The sequence below is a fragment of the Pseudorasbora parva genome, chromosome 8 (assembly GCF_024679245.1).
Source record: "Pseudorasbora parva isolate DD20220531a chromosome 8, ASM2467924v1, whole genome shotgun sequence".
Lineage (NCBI taxonomy): Eukaryota > Metazoa > Chordata > Actinopteri > Cypriniformes > Gobionidae > Pseudorasbora > Pseudorasbora parva.
Window position 1 is genome coordinate 10,835,736 of NC_090179.1, and position 12,981 is coordinate 10,848,716.

A 12,981-nucleotide genomic window follows, 5' to 3' on the forward strand; every position below is an offset into this window, starting at 1 on the left:
GGTCCCACTGGCGTTCTCTGCACCATGCTGAGAAAAGTCTCCATTTCAAAGCGTACAGCTTCCTTGTGGACGGAGCTCTGGAGTGTAGGATGGTCTCTACGACCTCGGCCGAGAGACCTTCCTCTATGAGCCTAGCCCCCTCAGAGGCCAGGCCCACAGTTTCCACATCTCCGGGCGTGGGTGCAGGAATCTCCCGCCCGCCTGAGAGAGTAGATCCCTCCTGGTCGGAATCTCCATCGGAGAGCCTTCCAGGAGAGATATCAGGTCCGAAAACCATACTCGGGTTGGCCAGTTCGGAGCCACTAGAAGTACCTGGGCCCCGTCCCGGCGTACCCTCTCCAGAACTCCTGGAAGCAAGACAATCGGGGGGAAGGCGTACAGAGGCAGCCTCGGCCACTCCTGTACCATGGCATCCAGCCCCAGCGGGGCCGGATGGGTCAGAGAAAACCACTGCGGGCAGTGAGAATTCTCCGCCGAAGCGAACAGGTCTATCTCTGCTTTCCCATAAACCTTCCAAAGGAGCTCCACCACCTCTGGGTGGAGTCTCCATTCCCCGGGCCTCGGCCCCTGTCTCGACAGGCTGTCTGCTTCCTGATTCAGGGCCCCCGGGATATATACTGCCCTGATTGACAGCAATTTCCCTTGGGCCCACAGGAGGATCCGATGTGCCAATTTGTCCAACGGACGAGACCTCAGACCCCCCTGGTGATTTATATAGGCAACCACGGACGTGTTGTCTGTTCTGACTAGTACGTGGTGGCCCCTGAGGTCAGGCAGGAACTGTTTCAATGCAAGAAACACTGCGAGCATCTCTAGCCGATTTATGTGCCAGTGCCGCTGATGTTCCTGCCATAGACCCTGGGACGAGCGACCACTCATGGTCGCCCCCCAGCCCGTGAGAGAGGCATCTGTCGTTAGCGTTACGCGACGAACATGAGCCCCCAACACGGGACCCTGAGATAAAAACCCCGGGTTTTTCCACATGACCAGAGCACGTAGGCATCGCCGCGTGACTGTGATCGTGCGGAGCGGATTTCCCCTCGGGGAGAACCCTTTCGCTTTGAGCCACCACTGCAGTGGCCTCATGTACAGTAGGCCAAGAGGTATCACGTTGGACGCTGCTGCCATGAGACCTAACAGTTTCTGGAACTGTTTCACAGTGACGGCTCGGCCTAGCTTCTGTTCTTTGGCGGCTGCCAGGATCGATGCTATGCGTGTTGGCGATAATTGCGCCCGCATAATTACCAAGTCCCAGTTCACACCTAGAAAAGTGGTTCTCTGAGCCGGAGAAAGCACACTCTTCTTGGCGTTCAGCCTCAACCCCAGCTTCGACATATGGGCAAGAACAGCATCTCGATGCTGAACCGCCATCTGCTCTGTATTCGCTAGAATCAGCCAGTCGTCGATATAGTTCAGAATGCGGATGCCCTGTAGACGCAGCGGCGCCAGAGCTGCATCCACACACTTGGTGAACGTGCGGGGTGACAGTGCTAGACCGAAGGGAAGTACACGATATTGGTATGCCTCTCCCCCGAAGGCAAACCTCAGGAACTTCCTGTGATGTGGAAGGATGGAGACATGAAAATACGCATCTTTGAGGTCTATGGTGACAAACCAATCCTCCGATTTGACCTGTGCTACAATCTGTCTGAGTGTAAGCATCTTGAATTTGAGCTTGGCCACCGAGCGATTCAATAGCCGCAGATCTAATATCGGGCGTAAGCCCCCATCCTTCTTCGGCACGATGAAGTAACGGCTGTAAAAGCCCGACTCCCTGCTGGGAGGGGGAACCCTCTCTATAGCCCCTTTTTGCAGGAGTGTCTCTACTTCCTGTGCCATTACCAGAGCCTGCTCCGGGCCCACCTCTGTAGGTAGGACACCGCAGAAAGGAGGTGGCCGACTTCTGAATTGAATGGCGTACCCCTTTTCTACTATCTGCAGGACCCAACGAGATATATTTGCTAGACGTTTCCACTCGTCTAGAAAATCTACTAAGGGAACCAGCCTCTCGAGGCTGGCCTCTGGTGTATTTTGAGCAACAAGCGCAGTGCCCTGAAGCGGCGGACCGGCAGGGAACAACTGACTTGACTGCTCGGGGACCCCCCGGAGGGGGTGCGGACCACCCTCGGGTGGCCCGCGGAGACCGACTGCGCCCCGGCATTGCGGCGGGGTTGGCAGCGCGGCCCCCCGAGGGTGCCGTAGGGAAACGGGTACCGTTAGCAGGGGTAAACACCGTTTCCCTACAGGGGGAACCACCCTCAGCGTCCTGACGCTTCTGGCGTCAGGAACGCTTCGACGAGGCCTTCTTGGCGATCAGGACTGTCCGCAGATCAGCCCTGCCCCTCGAAGGCCTCGTCTGAGAGCGCCGCCCCTCGTCCCCACGCTGAGGGGGAGCTCGGGCAGCGACGCTCTGCTTCTGTTGAGCCCTGTGTGAGGAGCTCGTACTCGGCCTGGGCTGCTTGGTGGTATCAGCAGCAGCCCCAGGGACCTGGCCCCGGAGAGGGAGAAACTGCTTGAGCGCCGCAGCTTGCTTTTTCGACTCCTGGAACCTCTCGGTGACAGTGTGAACTGCGTCACCGAAGAGGCCTCCAGGAGAAAGCGGCGCATCAAGCAGAAAGGCTTTCTCCCTCTCCTTGATGTCTGTGGGGTTTAACCATAAATGCCTCTCCGTAGCCACCAATGCTGCCATGGAGCGGCCCACACATCTGGCCGTCTCCTTGGTGGCCCGGAGAGCTAAATCAGCTGAAGATCTTAATTCAGTGATAATATCTCCCCCCACAGCATCACTACTGTCCAGATCCCTTAGCAGGTCAGCCTGGTATGCCTGCACGATAGCCATCGTGTGCAGGCATGCAGCCGCTTGACCCGCCGCCGAGTACGCTTTACCCACCAACGCCGACGTTGTTTTTAAAGGTCTGGTGGGTAAAGTCGGGGCCTTAAGGGACGATGCCGAGGAAGGCGAGAGATGGCTCGCAAGCGTCTCTTCGACCTTTGGCATCGCCCCATAACCATACTGTCTCAGCCCGCAAATGTTGCTGTAGACCGAAGTCTGCGGGCTGAAGACACGATATGATGCCGGTCTCTTCCACGATCTTGCCACCTCGGTGTGCAAATCGTGGAAGAACGGCAGGCCCCGTCGCTGAGGTTCTGAAGCGCGAGACGGCAGGAAGCGTTCGTCTAGCTTGCTATGACGTTTTCTTCCTGCCTCAGATCTTTCAGTGGGCCAGTCGATGTTTAATCTGGCCACTGCTCGCGTCAAAACCTCAACTAGCTCCTCACTAGCAGGGGACTGAAGTGGCGAGTCTTCAGTATCGATACTTTCAACGTCCACCTCCTCAGAGCTGGACAGATGAAGTACCGGCGACTCTCTCGGGGGGGAAGAAACCGCCATGCGTGCTTCCATGCCCCGAGAAGAGCCGCTGGATGGAGCAGGTGAGGGCAGAGATAAGGCAGCGCCCGTCTCTAACCCCTCTGCAACATCCAATTGTGATCCCCACGACTGCAGCCTTCGCTCCGCCTCGGCGGCAGCGGGACCAGAGCCGCGGGGAACACGAGCCGAGGCACCCTCCTCGAAGAGTGCCCGGCGGGAGCGCAGCGTTCTCAGTGGCATATGCTCACAGTGCTTGCAAGCAGCCCCCTCGAGGGCTGCCTGGGCATGCTGCGCTCCCAAGCCGGCTACACAAAGAGAGTGTGTATCCCCACCCGTGATGTAGCGTGGGCAGGGATGAACACACTTCTTAAAACTGCTTTCACTCGCCATATTTACTCTATCTATTTTATTTTCTCTTTGTTTGTTAATATATACTGCAATATTTAACAAAAGGGTGGAAAATCTCTGATATAGACAGACAAAAACACCAAATAGACAGACAGGTTCACACAGATCGCTTGCTGAAGGCTCAGAAGCTAGTTCCTGTTTGTTTTCACGGACGTTTTATAGCTTCCGGTCGATGACGTCATCACGCCGACGATCGATCTTTTTTCCGATGGAATGGTTCTACAGGCGCTTCACGACGCATTAACGCAGAGGCGTTCTCACAGCGTTTCGACGCAGCTCGAGTTCCCCGAAAGGGAACTCCATGTGTGTTTTTCTCCCCGTTGTGAGTGTACAGTTTGAGCATTTGCTTGGTCTCGTGTGAGCATCTAGTTTTGCTTGGGCAGTATACACTCTTTTGTCCATGTGTTTAGGGTTTGTTTAGCATGCGGCTTGTGCTCATGATTAGCCATGGCGTGTACTTTCATGTTTTGTTCTGTGTAGCATGTAACGGTTACTCCGGTACATGGGTGACATTTTTCATCCTGTCCTCTAGAGGGCAACAAATGGAGGAAGTGGTTTTAAGGTTACAAGTAGCATAGAGGAGAGGTATGGCAATGGAGAATGGGTGAAAATGCCTGGAATCACATTGTGTTTGAGAGTTAAGTGAATTGTACATTCTAATGCTTTACAATCTTGTTCAAATGCACATTTTTATGTACCCATAAAAATTTTAATTCATAGTGTTTGGAAGTTTGCAGAGAAGCTCGCAGAGGACTCTGTTATGGGGCTTGAGTGCACTGATACCTACTTCTTACCTGTGTTGGATTGTGCCAGTGCCTAATCTAGGATTTAGGATTGTATATCTTCATTGCCTGCTGGGACTGGGACTTCTACAACACTCAAGAGACTTGCATTGCAGACTGTATATCCTTTTCCCTCTAGGTTATTTTGAATTGTTTGGTACTGTTTTTTGTTTGTGTATCACTAGTATTTTGGGTTTTGAATTGATTTACTGTTTATTTGTTTACTTATAGTGTTGAGCTTTGATATTCACAATGTTGTCTTGGATTTCCATCCATGTGCTAATTGTTACTATGTTATCTCATTCAGTGGTTAAATAGATACAATTTATTTTCACTCCCTCATTGAGAATCTTACAGTTAGTTTGAACACAAACTATTGGCAAAAGTGAATTCCCGTTTTTTTGAGGATTTCTAATTGTATAAAAAACTAAGGCGAGCCAGTTACCACCATGAAGGGGTTTGTTTGTGTTTTGATTGTTTATTTTTGAAGCCTAATAAAAAGCCCATTAACCTCTGCACCCTTGAGTCCTCCATCTCTTGCCTCACCTGACAATAAGTAAATTATAAATATTTTATATTTTAAATGTCATTTGTTTTATACATAGTATAGATTTTAAGACTCTATGACATTTGACTGTGATAATGATTTGTCACATATATAATTTAAACATATATACTATTTGGACTAAAGATATATGTCAATATATGGAATTTCTGATGCTGTGCATATATGTGCATTTATGTTCCCTTTCGGGGAACTCGAGCTGCGTCGAAACGCTGTGAGAACGCCTCTGTTTAAATGCGTCGTGAAGCGCCTGTAGAACCATTCCATCGGAAAAAAGATCGATCGTCGGCGTGATGACGTCATCGACCGGAAGCTATAAAACGTCCGTGAAAACAAACAGGAACTAGCTTCTGAGCCTTCAGCAAGCGATCTGTGTGAACCTGTCTGTCTATTTGGTGTTTTTGTCTGTCTATTATACTAGAAAGCAGAGATTTTCCACCCTTTTTGTTAAATATTCAATATATTAACAGAAAAAAGAGAAAATAAAATAGATAGAATGGCGAGTGAAAGCAGCAATTTCAGAAAGTGTGTTCCTCCCTGCCCACGCTACATCACGGGCGGGGACACACATCTTCTCTGTGTTGCATGCTTGGGAGCGCAGCATGCCCAGGCAGCCCTCGAGGGGGCTGCTTGCGAGCACTGTGAGCGTATGCCACTGAGAACGCTGCGCTCCCGCCGGGCACTCTTCGAGGAGGGTGCCTCGGCTCGTGTTCCCCGCGGCTCTGGTCCCGCTGCCGCCGAGGCGGAGCGGAGGCTGCAGTCGTGGGGATCACAATTGGATGTTGCAGAGGGGTTAGAGACGGGCGCTGCCTTATCTCTGCCCTCACCTGCTCCATCCAGCGGTTCTTCTCGGGGCATGGAAGCACGCATGGCGGTTTCTTCCCCCCCGAGAGAGCCGCCGGTACTTCATCTGTCCAGCTCTGAGGAGGTGGACGTTGAAAGTATCGATACTGAAGATTCGCCACTTCAGTCCCCTGCTAGTGAGGAGCTAGTTGAGGTTTTGACGCGAGCAGTGGCCAGATTAAACATCGACTGGCCCACTGAAAGATCTGAGGCAGGAAGAAAACGTCATAGTAAGCTAGACGAACGCTTCCTGCCGTCTCGCGCTTCAGAACCTCAGCGACGGGGCCTGCCGTTCTTCCACGATTTGCACACCGAGGTGGCAAGATCGTGGAAGAGACCGGCTTCATATCGTGTCTTCAGCCCGCAGACTTCGGTCTACAGCAACATTTGCGGGCTGAGACAGTATGGTTATGGGGCGATGCCAAAGGTTGAAGAGACGCTTGCGAGCCATCTCTCGCCTTCCTCGGCATCGTCCCTGAAGGCCCCGACTTTACCCACCAGACCTCTAAAAACAACGTCGGCGATGGTGGGTAAAGCGTACTCGGCGGCGGGTCAAGCGGCTGCATGCCTGCACACGATGGCTATCGTGCAGGCATACCAGGCTGACCTGCTGAGGGATTTGGACGGTAGTGATGCTGTGGGGGGTGATATTATCGCTGAATTAAGATCATCAGCCGATCTAGCTCTCCGGGCCACCAAGGAGACGGCCAGATGTGTTGGCCGCTCCATGGCAGCATTGGTGGCTACGGAGAGGCATCTATGGTTAAACCCCACAGACATCAAGGAGAGGGAGAAAGCCTTTCTGCTCGATGCGCCGCTTTCTCCTGGAGGCCTCTTCGGTGACGCAGTTCACACTGTCACCGAGAGGTTCCAGGAGTCGAAAAAGCAAGCTGCGGCGCTCAAGCAGTTCCTCCCTCTCCGGGTCCAGGTCCCTGGGGCTGCTGCTGATACCACCAAGCAGCCCAAGCCGAGTACGAGCTCCTCCTACAGGGCTCAGCAGAAACAGAGCGTCGCTGCCCGAGCTCCCCCTCAGCGTGGGGACGAGGGGCGGCGCTCTCAGACGAGGCCTTCGAGGGGCAGGGCTGATCTGCGGACAGTCCTGATCGCCAAGAAGGCCTCGTCGAAGCGTTCCTGACGCCAGAAGCGTCAGGACGCTGAGGGTGGTTCCCCCCGTAGGGAAACGGTGCTTACCCCTGCCTACGGTACCCGTTTCCCTACGGCACCCTCGGGGGGCCGCGCTGCCAACCCTGCCGCAATGCCGGGGCGCAGTCGGTCTCCGCGGGCCACCCGAGGGTGGTCCGCACCCCCTTCGGGGGGTCCCCGAGCAGTCAAGTCAGTTGTTCCCTGCCGGTCCGCCGCTTCAGGGCACTGTGCTTGTTGCTCAAAATACACCAGAGGCCAGCCTCGAGAGGCTGGTTCCCTTAGTAGATTTTCTAGACGAGTGGAAACGTCTACCAAATATATCTCGTTGGGTCCTGCAGATAATAGAAAGGGGGTACGCCATTCAATTCGGAAGTCGGCCACCTCCTTTCTCCGGTGTCCTGCCTACAGAGGTGGGCCCGGAGCAGGCTCTGGTAATGGCACAGGAAGTAGAGACACTCCTGCAAAAAGGGGCTATAGAGAGGGTTCCCCCTCCCAGCAGGGAGTCTGGCTTTTACAGCCGTTACTTCATCGTGCCGAAGAAGGATGGGGGCTTACGCCCGATATTAGATCTGCGGCTATTGAATCGCTCGGTGGCCAAGCTCAAATTCAAGATGCTTACACTCAGACAGATTGTAGCGCAGGTCAAATCGGAGGATTGGTTTGTCACCATAGACCTCAAAGATGCGTATTTTCATGTCTCCATCCTTCCACATCACAGGAAGTTCCTGAGGTTTGCCTTCGGGGGAGAGGCATACCAATATCGTGTACTTCCCTTCGGTCTAGCACTGTCACCCCGCACGTTCACCAAGTGTGTGGATGCAGCTCTGGCGCCGCTGCGTCTACAGGGCATCCGCATATTGAACTATATCGACGACTGGCTGATTCTAGCGAATACAGAGCAGATGGCGGTTCAGCATCGAGATGCTGTTCTCGCCCATATGTCGAAGCTGGGGTTGAGGCTGAACGCCAAGAAGAGTGTGCTTTCTCCGGCTCAGAGAACCACTTTTCTGGGTGTGAACTGGGACTCGGTAATTATGCGGGCGCAATTATCGCCAACACGCATAGCATCGATCCTGGCAGCCGCCAAAGAACAGAAGCTAGGCCAAGCCGTCACTGTGAAACAGTTCCAGAAACTGTTAGGTCTCATGGCAGCAGCGTCCAACGTGATACCTTTTGGCCTACTGTACATGAGGCCACTGCAGTGGTGGCTCAAGACAAAAGGGTTCTCCCCGAGGGGAAATCCGCTCCGCACGATCAAAGTCACGCGGCGATGCCTACGTGCTCTGGTCATGTGGAAAAACCCGGGGTTTTTATCTCAGGGTCCCGTGTTGGGGGCTCTTGTTCGTCGCGTAACGCTAACGACAGATGCCTCTCTCACGGGCTGGGGGGCGACCATGAGTGGTCGCTCGTCCCAGGGTCTATGGCAGGAGCATCAGCGGCACTGGCACATAAATCGGCTAGAGATGCTCGCAGTGTTTCTGGCATTGAAACAGTTCCTGCCCGACCTCAGGGGCCACCATGTACTAGTCAGAACAGACAACACGTCCGTGGTGGCCTACATAAACCACCAGGGGGGTCTGAAGTCTCGTCCGTTGGACAAATTGGCACATCGGATCCTCCTGTGGGCCCAAGGGAAATTGCTGTCAGTCAGGGCAGTATATATCCCGGGGGCCCTGAATCAGGAAGCAGACAGCCTGTCGAGACAGGGGCCGAGGCCCGGGGAATGGAGACTCCATCCAGAGGTGGTGGAGCTCCTTTGGAAGGTTTATGGGAAGGCAGAGATAGACCTGTTCGCTTCGGCGGAGAACTCTCACTGCCCGCAGTGGTTTTCTCTGACCCATCCGGCCCCGCTGGGGCTGGATGCCATGGTACAGGAGTGGCCGAGGCTGCCTCTGTACGCCTTCCCCCCGATTGTCCTGCTTCCAGGAGTTCTGGAGAGGGTACGCCGGGACGGGGCCCAGGTACTTCTAGTGGCTCCGAACTGGCCGACCCGAGTGTGGTTTGCGGACCTGATATCTCTCCTGGAAGGCTCTCCGATGGAGATTCCGACCAGGAGGGATCTACTCTCTCAGGCGGGCGGGAGATTCCTGCACCCACGCCCAGAGATGTGGAAACTGTGGGCCTGGCCTCTGAGGGGGCTAGGCTCATAGAGGAGGGTCTCTCGGCCGAGGTCGTAGAGACCATCCTACACTCCAGAGCTCCGTCCACAAGGAAGCTGTACGCTTTGAAATGGAGACTTTTCTCAGCATGGTGCAGAGAACGCCAGTGGGATCCAGTTAACTGCCCGGTTGGTACAGTGCTGGAGTTCCTGCAGGAGAGGTTCTCTGCAGGGTTGACCCCCTCCACACTTAAGGTGTACGTGGCGGCCTTGGGTGCTGTCCACGTCCCTTGCAGTGGAGTGTCTTTGGGAAGACACCCTCTAATTACACGCTTCCTTCGTGGCACATTAAGGTTGAGGCCAGTTATGCACTCGAGGGTCCCGGCATGGGACTTGGCCATTGTTTTGAGGGGCTTGTCCGGACCTCCGTTCGAACCTCTGGAGGAGGTTTCGGATAAGTTCCTCACTCTAAAAACCATCTTCCTTTTGGCCATATCATCTCTTAAAAGGATAGGAGATATTCAGTCTCTGTCGGTAGAGCCCTCATGTCTAGAGTTTGCGCCAGGGATGGTGAAAGCATTTCTGCATCCCAGGCCGGGTTATGTCCCCAAGGTTCCTACGAGCCCACGGGGCCCCATCACTCTACAAGCCTTCTGTCCTCCTCCATTTATGACGTCAGACCAGGAAAGATTAAATCTGCTGTGTCCTGTGAGGGCACTGGATACTTATGTCCACAGAGCTGCCCTGTGGAGAAAAACTGAACAATTGTTTGTTTGCTTTGGACCCCCTAAGAAGGGGGCCCCAGTATCCAAGCAGAGGATGAGCAAGTGGGTGGTCGAGGCCATCTCACTTGCTTATGAAGCTACCGGGCAGCCGTCTCCACTGGCTGTCCGGGCGCACTCAACCAGGGGTATGGCTGCTTCTAAAGCACTTTTGTCGGGGGCTTCCCTCCATGATATCTGTAACGCGGCCGGTTGGTCGTCTCCTTCTACCTTTGTCAGGTTCTACGAACTAGACCTGGCATCTACTGTAGGGGCACAGGTACTCTCGTAACCGTGTGCGCTTCGGCTTCACACATACGAGACACTTGGTCCTATGGCGATGTGGGTATAAGCGTTCTCACAGCGTTTCGACGCAGCTCGAGTTCCCCGAAAGGGAACGTCTCGGTTACGTATGTAACCCTAGTTCCCTGAGGGAACGAGACGCTGCGTCGCTTTGCCATACTCCCGGCGTGTCCGTGATCACTTACTTCAGGCTTTATCAGAAGTTAGTTCCTGTTTGTTTTCACGGACGTTTTATAGCTTCCGGTCGATGACGTCATCACGCCGACGATCGATCTTTTTTCCGATGGAATGGTTCTACAGGCGCTTCACGACGCATTTAAACAGAGGCGTTCTCACAGCGTTTCGACGCAGCGTCTCGTTCCCTCAGGGAACTAGGGTTACATACGTAACCGAGACGTTTTTACTCTATATGAGCATATTAGGATGTTTCATATATGAGACCTATATGTCAAAATATGTTTTATACATACATTAACATATATAATATATGGGAAACATTTATATGTCAATATATGGAATTGTTCCAATTTCTAATATGTTTCATATATGTTTTTACTTTATATATCACATATATCGCATATATTGATCTTTCATATATAGACATATATTACATTTCCGTATGGGTGGACTAATGATCTTGGTGACAGTGAGCGGGCCAATACATTTTGGAGAAAGCTCATTAGAAACCGAGTGGAGTGGAATGTTCTTAGTAGAAAGCCACACTTTTTGACCCATGACGTATACGGGTGGCTTAGACTGGTGGCGGTCGGCTTTAGCCTTGTTGCGCGCCCCCACTTGGAGTAGAGTCTCGCGGGCTCTAGTCCACATTCGGTGACACCTCTGGACGAAGGCGTGAGCGGAGGAGACCGCAATCTCGGATTCCAGGCTAGGAAAAATTGGTGGTTGGTACCTACACTACACTTAAACGGAGAAAGGCCCGTAGATGACACTGGTAACGAGTTATGAGCGTATTCAACCATAGAAAGTTGTTGGCTCCAGGAAGAAGGGTTCTAGGAAACCAGACATCGCAACACCCTTTTTAGATCCTGGTTGGCTCGCTCGAACTGACTGTTGCTCTGGTGATGGTAACCCGAAACAGACTGACTGTAACTCCTAATAATTTACAAAACTCTGTCCAAAATTTGGACACAAACTGAGGACCCCTGTCAGAAACCACGTTCATCTGGAGGCCATGTTACGTGATCAAGACGTGATCAATGACAGTAACCGTGATCAATGACAGTAACCGCTGTCTCCTTGGCTGAAGGTAATTTGGGCAAGGGAATGAAATGTGCCGCCTTCGAGAACCGGTCCACAACAGTCAAAACAACTGTCATACCCTTAGAGGGTGGGAGGGGGGTGACAAAATCTAGCGCAATGTGGGACCAGAGTCTCGAAGGGACTGACAGTGGTTGGAGTAACCCATCTGGAGTAAGCCACACAAACCGAGCAAGCCAAAACAAAATCATGAACATTGCGAGCCATTAATGGCCACCAAAACCATTGCTTTACTAAGTGCCTAGTACGACTTATTCCTGGATGACAGGCCACGTTGGAGCAATGCCCCCATCGGATCACGTCGGCCCGTAACCCCTCCGGAACAAACATGATTCAGGTGGGCAACCAGGCAGAGGCGTTACCCCTTCTAAGGCCGTCTTGATTCGACCTCCCATACGAGTGTGGAGATAACTACTTTCTCCGGTAAAAATACACTCGGGAGTAACCGGGCGCATGGATGGATCAAAAATACGAGATAATGACTCGGGTTTGATGTTCTTGGAACCCGGGCGGTACAAAAGAGTAAAGTCAAAACGTCCGAAAAAAAGTGCCCACCGAGCCTGCCTGGAGTTGAGTCTTTTGGCAGATCTAATATATTCAAGGTATGATCGGTCCAGATGATAAAATGTACCCCCGATCCCTCTAACCAATGGCCGCCAACTCTAACTTGACGGCCAACCACTCTCTGTAACCAATGTCATAGTTACGTTCGGCGGGTGATAAACGATGGGAGAAAAACGCGCAGGGGTGCATCTTGACTTTACCAACGGATTTACCAACTGTGATAATAAGTGGATCTGATGGAGAGAATTCAGACCCCAAGCAAGCCCGGCTCCAGCCACGGACCCTCAGCACACTGCTATGTCCTTCCCAGTGCTCATTGACATGTCCAACCAACTGTTAGTTCCCACCCTTAAACTCACCCAGTTTTTCCTCCTCAACCGGTCCCATCTGGCTTATTAGACTCTCTGGTTCTTTCCATTGCCTTGGCACTTCCTCCTTCGCTGGTTCTGTCCAGCCATGTGAGCTCCCTGGTTAAGTCCTATAGCCTAGCTCGGGATATTAACATCCTCCAACTTGGAATTATGTGCTTTAATGGTAACACTATTAATGACATCACTATGATAAGTAGGAAATTGGAAAAAACACAATACAACAAGTAACAGCCTTTATGCAAATGCATTATTAATAAACATATAGTTTATTAGCAGGGAAGTAGATATTAAGCTCTGTGCTAGCTACATTAAACAGTATTGTATGTCTTTTGATTTAATTCAGATTAGTCTTGCATTAAGACATTAACATCAGTCAATCAAATATAAGTTCTTAACTATATTTTACTTGTCAAGGTTCTGACATTTTGAGTGTGTTGCTATATACCTTTAAGTATTGTGGTATTCGGGAAGCAGATACACTCTGTCAGTTTAAAT